Source organism: Misgurnus anguillicaudatus, chromosome 24 (genome assembly GCF_027580225.2).
Source record: "Misgurnus anguillicaudatus chromosome 24, ASM2758022v2, whole genome shotgun sequence".
In the NCBI taxonomy this organism is placed as follows: Eukaryota; Metazoa; Chordata; class Actinopteri; order Cypriniformes; family Cobitidae; genus Misgurnus; species Misgurnus anguillicaudatus.
In genome coordinates, this window is record NC_073360.2 from 35,950,837 (window position 1) to 35,965,000 (window position 14,164).

Here is a 14,164-nt window from a genome sequence, read left to right on the forward strand (position 1 = left end):
GGATGCATAACGATTAATCGCAATTAATCATTTGCAGAATAAAAGTTTTTGTTTACATCACGTGTGTGTGAACTGTGAATAACTGTGAACTGTGAATAACAACATAGTTAAATATGCACACATGCATGTATAATTTTAGGAAAAATATATATTTATAGATTAAGTATTTATATTTGTATATAATATAAATTATACATAAATATACAAATGTATATTATATACACATGTAAACATTTCTTAAATATATACATGGATGTGTGTGTATTTATCTATATAAAGTTATTATACACAGTTCGCACACACATATATAATGTAAACAAAAACTTTTATTTTGCAATAGATTAATCACAATTAATTGTTATATATCCCTAATCTATAGATTCAGTATTGCGTCTCCATGAAGGGCTGGGCAAAAAAAACAAAACGTCTGCGATTCTCCTGCTGAGTGTCTAATCAGTAAAGCCAGCTTGGTGATTAGTAGTAAATTGCCATCACCTGCTTTCAGATGGAGCAACATTTACTACACAGAGCCGAATTTCATCGAGAAGCGAGGCGAAAACGCATTCATAATCGGTGGAAAACCTTTGATAATGTATACAATTTTGATCTTCTCTGTGAAATACGGCTTTGTGTGGTAAATGTCGCTCCATCTGAAAGCAGGTGATGGCGATTTACTAGTAATCACAGAATCGGCTTTACTGATGAGACACGCATGAGAATCGCAGGCGATCTCCATGCATTGTTTTTTCTATCCTTGATAGCTATGATCAGCTCTTGTTCCATCTTAAATTGATATGGAAAGATAAAATGTTTACATGATACAATATTGATAGTCGAGCAGGGGTGTGTTTCCCAAACAGCGACGTAACTCGTTGCTAAACGACCATAGTACGATGCACAGTCGGAGAAACTAACTACCTTGTCACGACTGTTTCCCGAAAGCATAGTAACTTTGTTGCAAATTCATCATTTGAACCATGTTGGTTTAACAACATAGTTTATCATGTCACGTGGGAGGTAAAGTACTAATTAATCTGTGCAAATCGATTTAACGTCAGATTATTGCTGTAAATAACATATATTGCATCGGAAGACTGATTTAGTTATCGTGATTTAGTTATCTGTTGTTTATTTTCAAGATATTTAATTCACGTGCAAGTTCCCTCTTACGTCACTCCTCCCAGGGATGCCCCAGGGTCTTAAAGCTCGTAGTTCTGCGCACATGCGCAGTTTTCAAATGCAGCGCTTTCATTCTGTTTACAAATTTAAAAACGAAAAAATAAAATTGTAATATATTTAGAATGATGGATATAGACTGTCAACATGGCGTCAATATTTGCGTCAATAAAGTCCGTTGCATTCTCTTTCCTATTTTCTTACCATTTTCTACCATTTTCGCGTCGGTTTAGGGTTAGATTTACATAATGACATCCCTACCCAAACCTTTCCCTAACCCCAATGCCAGGCGACAACTGTTTAATTTCGCGTCCCTAATAGTATTGAAGTCCCCAGTTCGTCAAAAAATGACGCGAAAGGTATACCCTCCGCGTCAACATATTGACGCATGGTCAAGTGTCGTCAAATATTGACGCCATGGGTGTGAGACCGTGTTAAGACTGTACTACATGTTTTTTGCTTATTTTGTTCAAAAGCATGATCAACGCAAGTCTACATATTATAACAAGGAACGATGCTCCTAACGACAGGTGAAGAGGTGTTGTTCCAACGATACAAGTTAGCAATGCAGTTTGCGAATGTTTGTTTGAACGATGGTTTTGAGAAACAACAAATCGTTGAACCATGTTAGTAACACTGGAACTTACGATGTTATTTGGCTAGAGATGCTTTTGGGAAACGCACCCCTGATTGGTTGGTTCTTTGTATAACCTGCGGTGTGAAGGTGGCATCTAAAAAGTTTAAATATTTTAAACTCGCTGGAAAAAAATGTGGTTTGCAATCATCTCTTCCGTATTTGAGATCGCATTTTAAAAACATTAAGTTCTTTGCAAAATGAGTAATGGAAATTTTTTCTGATTATAATGGTATTTGTTTCATGAAAGTAGTTCTGTGTTTGTGTCTCACAACCACATGCATTTGCGCACGTGTTCCTAAATCTATACATCAATTCGCAGACATCTATTTTTAGTGGCAAAGGTGAGTGAAATGCTCAAACTGTCAAGCCCTGAATAAAGAAGTGCATTTATGAATGTACGTATTGACAAGCGTCACACAGATAATCGTGAGCAATTGTTTCTTTTATCAAACCAACTAAACCAGTTGAGCTTTAAAATGATGTACAGCGATGACATTTAGTGTCTTACCACAACAATAGAATTCTTTTAATTTATACGTAAAAGTAGATTAACAAAAAACCTGTCTGGCCTGCCTTCGGGGACCACTCTCAAAATCTTTCTTCACTCTTACTTCTTTCATTAAAAAAATGCTGTACACAGATTATAACAACATATTTTACCAGACACAAATTTATGAACAGGAAAAATACTGTAAATTATTATATACAAGTATTATATCTAAGTGTTGCTTTGGATAAAATCATCTGCTAAATGCACAGATGTATATCAAAATTATGAATATAATTTTTTTTTCTCATTAGTAAGTCACTTCAGATGATGAACTCATTTAATCAAACTGCAATAATAAGATTTGCACCGGCCAAGTTTTATAACTGTAAACAATTCAATAGTGTTCACAGGAAAATGGTTTTGTTTCAGGCAATAATGTATGGTTTGTGGCTGTAACAAATGGATTAGGTGGTACATTTTATATACTGTATTTATTTGTATATAGCGAAGGGCGTTGTTACGCACGACGCGAAGCGGAGCAATCCCTTCAGCCGTTACTTATTCACGATACAGCACTTGCCTCGGGTACCTTATTGCTTTTATAAAACGGTTACCACATCATATTTAAATAATGCTAAAAATTAAAATATGATAAAAAATATGCACGAAAGCTCAAATAAAACCCACAAACCGTTTTCAAACTAATACGTGTGGTTGCTAAAGGCGCAGTGATAAATAGAACCATTGCGTGAAGCGGTCATAGCCGTGTTTTATCGTGAATAAAGCACAGCTATTGACCAATCGGAATCAAGGATTGGAACTAATCGTTTTATAAATTTGTTGAAGTTGTGCTGTATGGCTTCTATAAGGAAAGAGCACTACACACTTAACAACCTGATTCCATTGATCAGAGGTGTTTACTGCCAGCACATGCTTGTTACACGTTTGTCATACGTGGCTAAGAAAACTTCCCTGTTTTTCATCACATTCCACTTATACATCATATACCTCTTAAGTACGAGAGGCTGGTTTTACTGGTTTGTGTTTTATGGGTTTTACTTAGCGGAGATATACTGTTAAATAAAACCACATCACATCAAAGTGGGAAAGGTGTCTTGTCCAATTGAGAGATACGGAGGAAAAGAGAAGCGGAAAAAGAGAGTTGGATAGAGAACCAAAATGTAAGCCAATAGACATTTTTATATAAAAATGGATTTTGCTGCTTTCCTATTTACAACATAGGGGGTAATGGTTAGTTAATGGTGTTTTACTGTATGTAAATGTAAATATGTTTCTACTGTAGGACTTTGATAGATTTTTGTTAAAATATTAGGATATGCAGTTCGCGGGGACAGCTGGTTTAGGACCCTTCTTTGGTGTAGAGCTACAGTTTGGAATTTTACTAAATCCTTTGATTTCAAACAATTTATCCTCAACAATTTTTTTTTCTTTCATTGCGACGTGAATATATTTCCTAGGATTAAATTATATGCAGGGCTAAATATATTTTAATTTAAATGCATTTATATATATATATGTGTGTGTGTGTGTGTGTGTGTGTGTGTGTGTGTGTGTGTGTGTGTGTGTGTGTGTGTGTGTATTTATATACACTGTAAAAAATTCTGTAGAAATTACAGTATTACTGGGTATTACTGGCAACCAGCTGCCAGTAACTTACTGTAGATTCTACATTTATGTTATTTACTGCAACAGTTTGTTCAAAGTTAAATGAACATTAAACATTTTTAGTTTTTATCTCCTACAGTAAGTTACTGGCAACCAGCTGCATAATTACAGCAAATTTTTTACAGTGTATATATATATATATATATATACATTTCAAAAATCAGCAAATACATTTGTTTTTGTCATATGTTATGGGTACTGAAACCGATTAATTAAAAAATAAATTTCTCTTTGCTATTTTTCTGGTTGTTCACATCTAAATCTTACTTTATAAAACATTCGGTAACACTTATATTTGTAAGTTTGTCAACATGAGTAAATGCATTTAGATTATTTAATCTTTATGTTAATTCATGCCAATAATGTTGTTCATGTTAGTTTATTGTGCATTAACAATTGAACAATTATAACTGTTGTTTTGGGAGTTTCTGTGATTACCCAATGCGATATGCTTTCATGTTCTGGCAAAACACATGTGTTTATCACTGATCTTATATCAGTCCTTTGGCATATTCTGATAAACAAGCAGCGGGTTAAATCACACCATTATCAAGTTGCTCTTTTTTGTTTCAGTTTGGCCCAGTCTGTTTCTAAACTATCAAATGGGTTCTTAAAATAAAACTCCTGACTTTATACTATTCCCAAGAGAGTCCAAATGGGAACACCGTCTCCGTAGTGACCACTGACACTTTTCCGGATGATAATTGATTTAGTTCATGAAAAACGAGAACAGATACAAAAGAACGATAGATAGGAGCGGTATTAATATTCTTAAATGACAAATCCTGCTTGAATAGAGAACTGAATGTTGTGAACAAACGGAATATGATGAATACACACAAATCAAGACGAAATGGAAAATGGCACATTTTTCTTAAAGCAGCTCACTTCTCACAGGGACTTGTGTGTGTGTTTGCCGAGGTCCAGACAGTGCTGGAATTGTGTGGTTATAAAAGAAGTGATTCATCACAAAAATATAACACATTTATATGTGCACACAAACACACACAAATTCTATGATATCACTGCAGTACAATTTGCCGAATTGTATTAATGCTCATTTTCTTTCCAGCCTAATCTGACGAATTTGTACGTATTTTCATATTTTCATATGGATTCGTACGAAGTGAATCGTACAAATGTATGATTATTCGGAAGAAAAAACAACAACAGCAAAACCCTACCCCTAAACTCAATGCCCTATAGGGCAAAAGCTAAGCATACAAATACATAAATGTGGTATTACAAATTACTCGTTCTTTCACATGCCAGAGAGAGAGAGAGAGAGAGAGAGAGAGAGAGAGAGAGAGAGAGAGAGAGAAGGGAGAGAGAGAGAGAGAGAGAGAGAGAGCGCGAGAGCACGAGAGAAAAGTTTGAAATCTCATACTTCTTGACTGAATCTGACAACTCATTCTGACATTTGCCGTATTTATACAGTGAAACATTTTTTTTTCTGTGTACTAGCTCAAATTGCAAAGTGTACGAATTCCAGTGTACAGACTTGTTTTAAAGATACTTATTGTGCTATCAATTTCTGCAGGCAAAACATGAACAGCTACTAGTTTCAGACACTTAATAATTCATTCAATTTACTCAATTTTTTGAATGTACACCGTAAAAAATACTTTGCTGCCTTAAAATGTTTTGTTAAATCAACTCAGATTTACAAGTCATGTCAATAGAGATGAGTTGTCACAACTTATAAAATATAGTTGAGAATAGTCAACCTAATTTTATAAGTTATTGCAACTCACCTGTAGTTATAACAACTCATCTATAGTCGAGATAAATAATAGTACGTTGAAATGACTTATAAATCCGAATTGATTCAACAAAAAAATCAAGGCAGCAAAGTATTTTTTACAGTGTAAGTGGTTGCAATTAATTAATTTAAGCTACATTTAAACAAAAGTTTTTTTGTTTTGTTTTGTATTCCTAATTTTTTTGTTTGTTTAAATGTAGCTTAAATAAATTGATTGCGACCACTTACCTTAAAAAAATTCGTAAATTGAATTAATTTTTTTTCAGTGTGTAACTTGTTCTCCATAAAAGTATTGAATTTAGCCTTTTGTGTTCTTGCTGTATCCAAGTCATGCAGTTTAATCTGAATGTTATGTTTCTACATGATACGAGAAAAAATATTTGAATGAGTAACATATTGTAGATGATAAAAAAACACATTTAACAAACAATACATTATTTTGAATAAATTATATCTAGTTGGTGTAAATTAGAGGTTTTATATACAGTATGTTTGAGAGGTAGGTACGTAGAGATTAAGTAAGGATCAAAAGAGACATAAAATGAGGCAGGATAAACAGTCATTTTGAGTTTGTTTAGGAATGTGAGGACAAAGAATCAGAGAACTAGACATTCCTGAGCAGCAGCAACAGCAATTCGTCAAAATGGGGATGGAGAGCATCTGGTTCTGATGGGGAGCAGATTGATACACTGCTCCACTTGAGGCTTAAGGGCAACGGTTCCTACTGAGTTTTTTATTTATATTATTTTTAACCACAGGCTTGCTGTGATGTGAAAAATGAGTACGTTTCAAAATGGAAGGCGTAGAATAGTTTCCGAACTGGTTGATGTAGGAATGTGCCAGCTCGGCTCTAACTCCTGTCATGTAGGACTTGATCATTCACAGTTTTTCTTTGTCTTCAGACTTCCATTCTGTTATCTGGTAAAACTAGATTTTTCACACGTCTTTGCCGTCCTTATTACTTCATAGTTCAAATATTTGCATGATTGAAGGGTATACTCTGTTTTGGGGTAAGTAGCCATAGGCGCCTTAGTGCGAGGGCATGAGAGAGAGAGAGAGGTAGTGTTGTATCTGGTTTCTGAGAGTTCTCCTTTCCGTATGAAACTTTAAAATGTTTGTTGCATTATTCACGACTTTAGCCGCAGAGCACACACACTAACACTGAACGGCTGAGAACCTGCTACCTTCTGCTTTATCTTTGCGTATGTGTTTGTTAAGGTTAACTGAATGTTATAGGTGATGTCTGACTTTAATAGCTGCAGTGGGAAAGTTAGCGGTAATTTAACAAGACTTATGGGAGTATTTGGCTGAGCTTGGTCAGTCTGCTGGATATTATTATGAACTTCTGGCAAGTCGTTTTATTGAATCACATATGGCTGCGAGAAATGACCTTTAAAATCCCCAAGGAAATTCACTTGTTCACGGCATGCACATGTGTGCGCACAGACAAATTTAAGGAAACATAATTTATTTTAGTGCATTTGTTCCATGGTAATAAATTTGAGTTTAATGCACCTTTGCTTTCCAAGTTCTTGTGTGAAGAAAAGGATACCAAAGGGAACCTGTTTATCACAGCAATGAATATGCATTAATCTAGAGAGATGAAAGATTAAGTTAATTCGAGAATGAATGGAGAGAGAGATTGGATATGGCTGGCTACTATTTGAACCTCTGTATTAGCCCAGCTGTAATGCCACACCTCAATTTTATGAGATTTAAAAAAAATGGTGCACTTACATTTTCAAGTTTAATCAACTTGACATTTTAACTGTACTGACTGCTGTGACTTATAAAATTAAGTTGACATAACTACAGCAATGTCAACTTGATTTAATAAGTTACAGCAACTCATCACTTCTCAAGACTTGTAAAACCAGTTGATTTAACTTAAAAATGGAAGTGCAAAAAGATTTTATAGTGTATTGTGTTGATTTCTTGAAACGACAGACATATAGAGTTACATATAGTAATTCTCAACCCATTCATATAAAATACAAAAATACATATGCCAAATTCCAATTTTGCGTGCATGTGATACGCCAGTCCTTTCCGTTCACTTATATATGGCGCTTCTTTATGTGTCGATTTAGTTCTCATTTGTTTCATTTTTTTAAACCATTGTTGCTTGGGTTTGGGGTTAGATTTGGGTTTTGCTTTATAGGATGTAATTTAATACATAGGTTTCTCCATGTTTTGTCTATTTTTTAAACATGGTCGTTTGGAGTTGGGGTTAGAATTGGGATTTGAGTTAGGACGTCATTTTATTAAACAAAAACTAAACCCAAACCCAAACGACAATGGTAAAAAAACAGAAAACAAATGAGCAAACAATAAATAAAACGGAATGGAATGGAATTTGGCGTATGATCGGTTAAATCGGTTCTGCTTGATAGTAATTTACTGGTATGATGCAATGTGTGAGCAAAGAATTACTGGTACAGTATGAACACGGACGACGCCAGAATGTGCTGACAACTTTGGGCTAATTATAAGATTCTTATACAGATGACGCATTTACCCTCACACTGTTTAGGGAAGTTTCTCCCTACAATGTAAAAATATTAGTTGACGCATATTAAGTAAACTAATATTTTAAGTTGAATGAACTCAAAATTTTAAGGCAATCAACTTACTTTTTTAGGTTGAGCAAACAAATCTTTTTTTACAGCGCACCTGTTGCTTAAAGTCGAACACACCTAAAATTTCATTGCTAAAACAACGTTATTTTGTGTATTTGGTTTAATATAACACAGTCTCACCCCATGTTGTCAATATTTGACGACACTTGACCATTCGTCAATATGTGACGCGGAGGGTATACCTTTCGCGTCATTTTTTGACGAACTGGGGACTTCAATACTATTACGTCCGTTGCATTCTCTTCTCCTATTTTCTTACCATTTTCACGTCGGTTTAGGGTTAGATTACGCAAAATTAAACAGTGTACGCGAAATTAAACAGTGTACGCGAAATTAAACAGTTGTCACCTGGCGTTGGGGTTAGAAACAGTTGTCACCTGGCGTTGGGGTTAGAGTTAGGTTTGGGTAGGGATGTCATTATGTAAATCTAACCCTAAACCGACGCGGAAATGGTAAGAAAATAGGAGAAGAGAATGCAACGGACGTAATAGTATTGAAGTCCCCAGTTCGTCAAAAAATGACGCGAAAGGTATACCCTCCGCGTCACATATTGACGAATGGTCAAGTGTCGTCATGGGGTGAGACTGGGTTGTTTAATACAATATGTTCGTGTCGTTTATGGTTAAAAAAAACACGTTATTTTCCACCTATCGTACATTTTTGTATCTCCAGATTTCACTCTCTTCCTTAAACACACGGATTTGAAAAGCTTAATCTGTACGTTGTGATTGGCCTAAATACCTCTGACGTCAGCCGGAAACGTGACGCTCCTTACCATGTTTGAAAGACTCGGTTGCTAACAAGAGTTAACTTACAGGCTGTGAGTCCAAAGCGGGAGGAATAATGTCGGTCTTGTCAACATCACCAATTCCAGGAAGTAAACTGTTGCCTACAATCCGTGTGTTTGTTGTAGTCCAACAAAAGAGTTGGAGACGATAACGCACGTCATTGTTTACTTTGGGGTATGTACCTTTTGCATATTGTTAGCATGTTCTAATACACACTTACACACCAAAGAAAATGTAAAAACGTGAAACGGAAAATAGGTGCTCTTTAAAACGGTTTACTGCTTGTTATCTCTTTGCCGAATTGCCCACGTCCTTCGCATATTCTCTGTGAAGCCTTATGTTTTAGAAACGCTTGGGCCAGATTTACTAGCTTGCCCCAGTGCAAACCATCATTTTGGCATTTAATAACGTCTGTCAGGATTTACTAAAGACATGCAGTGGATTATTAGCGCTGAAAAGGTGTAATCTAGTTATTTTTGAGACTGACCTTATTGCATATGCATTTCTAGGAGTTTCCCTTTCAGAAGCAACATTTTTGGGAGGACATTATTATAAATGATTCATGCAATGTGCCATTATTTAATGCCGAAAAAAGCATGTCTTAAATTACTTTGCGCTTGAAAATGCTGCAATTATTGCTAAAAAAAGAGGCATCACAGAGATCAGAGAGCGCGTGATACAATACAGAGGATTGTTTTAACATTTCAAAGTTTATTTGGAATAAAAGAGGAACATATTATTCAAAAACATTGTTTGCCAAGCCATGTTATTTTTGATTTGCTAAAGTAAATAAAATAGGAGTCACTAGGGGAAGTCACACAATACCAGACATTTCAAAACTTCTTGTAAACCTACATTTTTCAATTTTCCGCTGCGATGTCTGTGGTGCTAAACTCAAAATCAGCTCTGCTTATTTGCAGCCCCGAACTAATTTGCGCTGCTCTTAGTAGATAGCGTTGGTCATTATGGAAATCAGCCGTTGTGTCTGTTATTTAATTAGCATTTTTTAGTAAATAACCTGCAAATATTACCACTCTCATCTGTACTGTTTTGGAATTGCGCTCTCACACTGATTTGCCCCATTTATAAAATCTGGCCCATAAAGTCATAAACCACCATTGTTTACAACACAACATCGTCCTCGCCACGCGGCGGTTTAAAGGAAACTTACGCTCTCTGACAGAGTTTACACGTATTTCTGTTCTGATGTGTGAATGATATCTTGGTCGGAAAAAGACAAAACAATGTTGCGTGTGTGATTAGCACATTTTTGTTTTTACTGGTAAAGTCATTCTGATAAATTTGCCGAAATTACTGTGTGAAAAATACAGCAGTTGTTGTAACTGTGTTGTCCTTCTTCGAATTAATGTATTCTGTCACTATACCATTCAAAAGATTTAAATGTTTAAAAATTACATTTGTAGACAAAATATAATTGTGCCAACATATTTTTTATATTTTAATCAATGGTTGACTGACTGAATAATGAAGATAAAATCATAATAGATGGAATTTTTTTTGATACCATTTTAAATAAAACCACCTCATGGTGAGATGTCACAAGTTAATTGAGCTTAAAAAAAATATTAGTTGACACATTTTTTTTACAGTGCACCTGTTGCTTAAAGGGCGTGTTGCAGGTTACATTTTTCAATGAATTTGTGCAATTTGCTTGTTGATAATAAATATTTAAACTGTTATCCTGTTATCTATGTATCACAAAACGGAATATAATATGAAAAAGTACAGCAGTTTGCAACAATTAACATACAGGCTTTCTCCACTTCTCCCCAACGTGACGTCATCGCCGAATTGCATAAAAAAAAACGTTAATACCAAAAACTTAAAAAAATTGGTTTTTAAGACCATTTTCAGACATTTTAAAACTAATATACATATCTTGAGTGATTTATGTACCCATTAATCGACAGTGGTGGTTAACCTGCAACACGCCCTTTAAAGTCGAACATACCCAAAGTGCAAAATCTCTTCACCAGAGTTGTTAAAAACAGTTTACTATATCTGTATGCCGCATTGCCCATGTCCTTTGAATATTCTCTGTGAAGCCTTATGTTTTAGAAGCATGATTGCGACTCTTTATCCTTCATTTCAGTTTGATGTTATGTAATATAATGCTGTTTGGTCAAGATCTGTCAGCCGTGCGACTGAAGTAGAAACAACAAAAATACATGCCGCGAATGCAAAGTCATAAACCACCATTGTTGTTGTTTACAACACAACATTTTCTTCCTCGTCAAGGCGGTTTAAGGGAAACTTCCGTATTCTGACAGAGTTTACAGGTATTTCTGTACTGATGTGTAAATGATATCTTGCTGGGAATAAAACATAACGTCGTTGCGTGTGTGAATAGCACATTTTGTGTTTACTGGTAAAGTCATTCTGATAAATTTACCGAAATTACTGTGTGAAAGAGGCAATTGATACAACAGTTGTTGTAACAACTTTGAATTAATGTCTTCTGTCTTGTCTTTACCTATAAACTTCTAATCAAAAGATATAAATGTTTAAAAATGACTTTTGTAGACAAAATATAATTGTGCTTTTATCTTTTAATTAATGGTTGACTGGCTGCATAATAAAGATAAAACCAGTACAAGCATAATGTAAATTCCTTTGACACAATTTAAATAAAAACCATCTTAGGTTGAGACGTCACCCAGATAGCAATCTGGCGAATTCGCCCCGGAGTGTATTTCCATCTTGGCAAGATGTTGCTTGATAAAATGCCAAGAGAACCTTTCTGCAAACTTTTAAGAATAAAACGACTACACTGAAGATGATATAATACAATATAGTTTTGATTTATTGTGAATGCCTTTCGGTCTCAACATAGGAATGTGGTTTTGAACCACAGATGAACAGAGAAACCTACTTTTTATACATAACCTTCTCTCTTTCATTTTTAATGTGGTAGAATAATTAAATTATTGAACATCCCTATTTCATTCTCAGCTATTTTTAGAGAGATGCTCAAGGCAGAACACTGTATCCAAATACTGTACTTATGGTAAAATATATAATGAATAAGACTGTATAGTGCTATAACTGTTGCATTCCTCTGTATTCTGATCTTGACATATGATTGTATTGTACCATACCCATGTTTCCACACAGGTATAATACCCTGAAATTTAAATGCTGGTATACATATTTTACAGATACATTTATGAGTTAATTTTTTTTAATTGCCACCGTGTCATGCATTGTGATGATACTGTACATGCAGACGTGACAATAAATGATTGAGTGTTTTAATTAAGGTAAAAAAAAAACAAAGCAGTGGGTTTGGTTAATAAAGAACAGACCAAAAGAAAACAAAAGTAGTGACAGCAATTGAACGCTGATTTACAATCAGAAACGAATACAGCGAAACAACATGCCGATGTACGGTATCTATCTGCCTATCTTTAGGCATGGTTTGCTGGTCACCATGGATCCTATCTGGCAGGCAATAAAATAAAAATAAATATCAATAAATCCAGCATAAATCCGAAAATTTTGACACAGAAATGAAGGCCTGGTTCTTGTGCACAAACGCAATGCAAAAAACACATGCTCTCACAAACACACACACACACACACACACACACACACACACACACACACACACACACACACACACACAAACACACACATGTATGACTGCCACAGAGAGCATTTGTATGGAATTTGGCAATTAAAATCAGTCACAAATGCAGAAAATAACATATAAAGGGTGTGAACTAATGCACGCATATGTACACTCACAAACACGCACGCACACACACACACACACACACACACACACACACACACACACACACACACACACACACACACACACACACACACACACACACACACATTCAAATTTCTGTGGCATTTTGTAAAAACAGACATTTCAAAATGCATCAAAAACTATAAAAAAATCTTATTTTAAATAATATTTATTTTTAATGTCCTTTCTAATGTTTATATAAACATAAATTCACAAAATGTATCACTAATGTAGTGATTTGAGCAGTTGTCCATATCCAGTAAAATGAATGGGTCTCCATGGGCATCTGCTGGTCGAAATGATTGAATTACTAATAAACAGTAATTCTTTTATGTTTAAAAAAATGATGGTTGAATTCAACACCGAACACCTAGATCAATATCTAAAAACAATTTAAATGATATCTTGGTCAGAAAAAGACGAAACGATGTTGCGTGTGTGAATAGCACATTTTCGTATTTACTGGTAAAGTCATTCTGATAAATTTGCCGAAATTACTGTTTGAAAAATAAAACAGTTGTTGTAACTGTGCTGTCCTTCTTCGAATAAATGTCTTCTGTCTTATGTTTATACACTACCATTTAAAAGATTTAAATGTTTAAAAATTAAATTTCTAGACAAAATATAATTGTGCCAACATATTTCTTATCTTTTAATCAATGGTTGACTGACTGAATAATAAAATCAGTACAAGCTCATAATAAATAAAAATTATTTTGATACCATTTAAAAAAAAATATCTCAGGGTGAGATGTCACAAGATAGCAATCTGATGTATTCACCCCCGAAGTCTAATGCCATCTAGGCCAATAAAAAAATCTGATACGGATGAAGCATTTACCCTCACACTGTTTAGGGAAGTTTCTCCCCAGACTGTAAAAAATAAAAAGTTGATTCAACTTGAAAACGTATGTTATCTTAAAATTTTGTGTTAATTCAACTTTAAAAAAATATTAGTTGACACATTTTTACACAACTTTTATTGAGTAAACTAATATTTTTAAGTTGAATTAACTCAACATTTTAAGCAAACCAGGTAACTTATTTTTAAGTTGAGCCAACAAATCTTTTTTACAGTGTACCTGTTGCTTAAAGTCTGTAAAGACAAAGACTTGTAAATGTTTAATGTTCATTTAACTTTGAACAAAATGTTGCCAGTAAATAAAAGAAATTTAAATCTACGGTAAGTTACCGGCAACCCAGCTGCA

General features: G+C 34.6%; 1 protein-coding gene across 1 annotated transcript in view; it reads left to right on the forward strand.

Moving 5' to 3' along the window:
- Window positions 1–3,368: 3,368 nt before the first annotated feature.
- Window positions 3,369–14,164, forward strand: part of gal3st2 (galactose-3-O-sulfotransferase 2) — a 42,812-nt gene continuing 32,016 nt past the window's right edge. The window contains exon 1 of the mRNA XM_055197300.2: window positions 3,369–3,484. The gene's annotated coding sequence lies outside the window, so the exon portion shown is untranslated. The remainder of the gene's footprint in view (window positions 3,485–14,164) is intronic.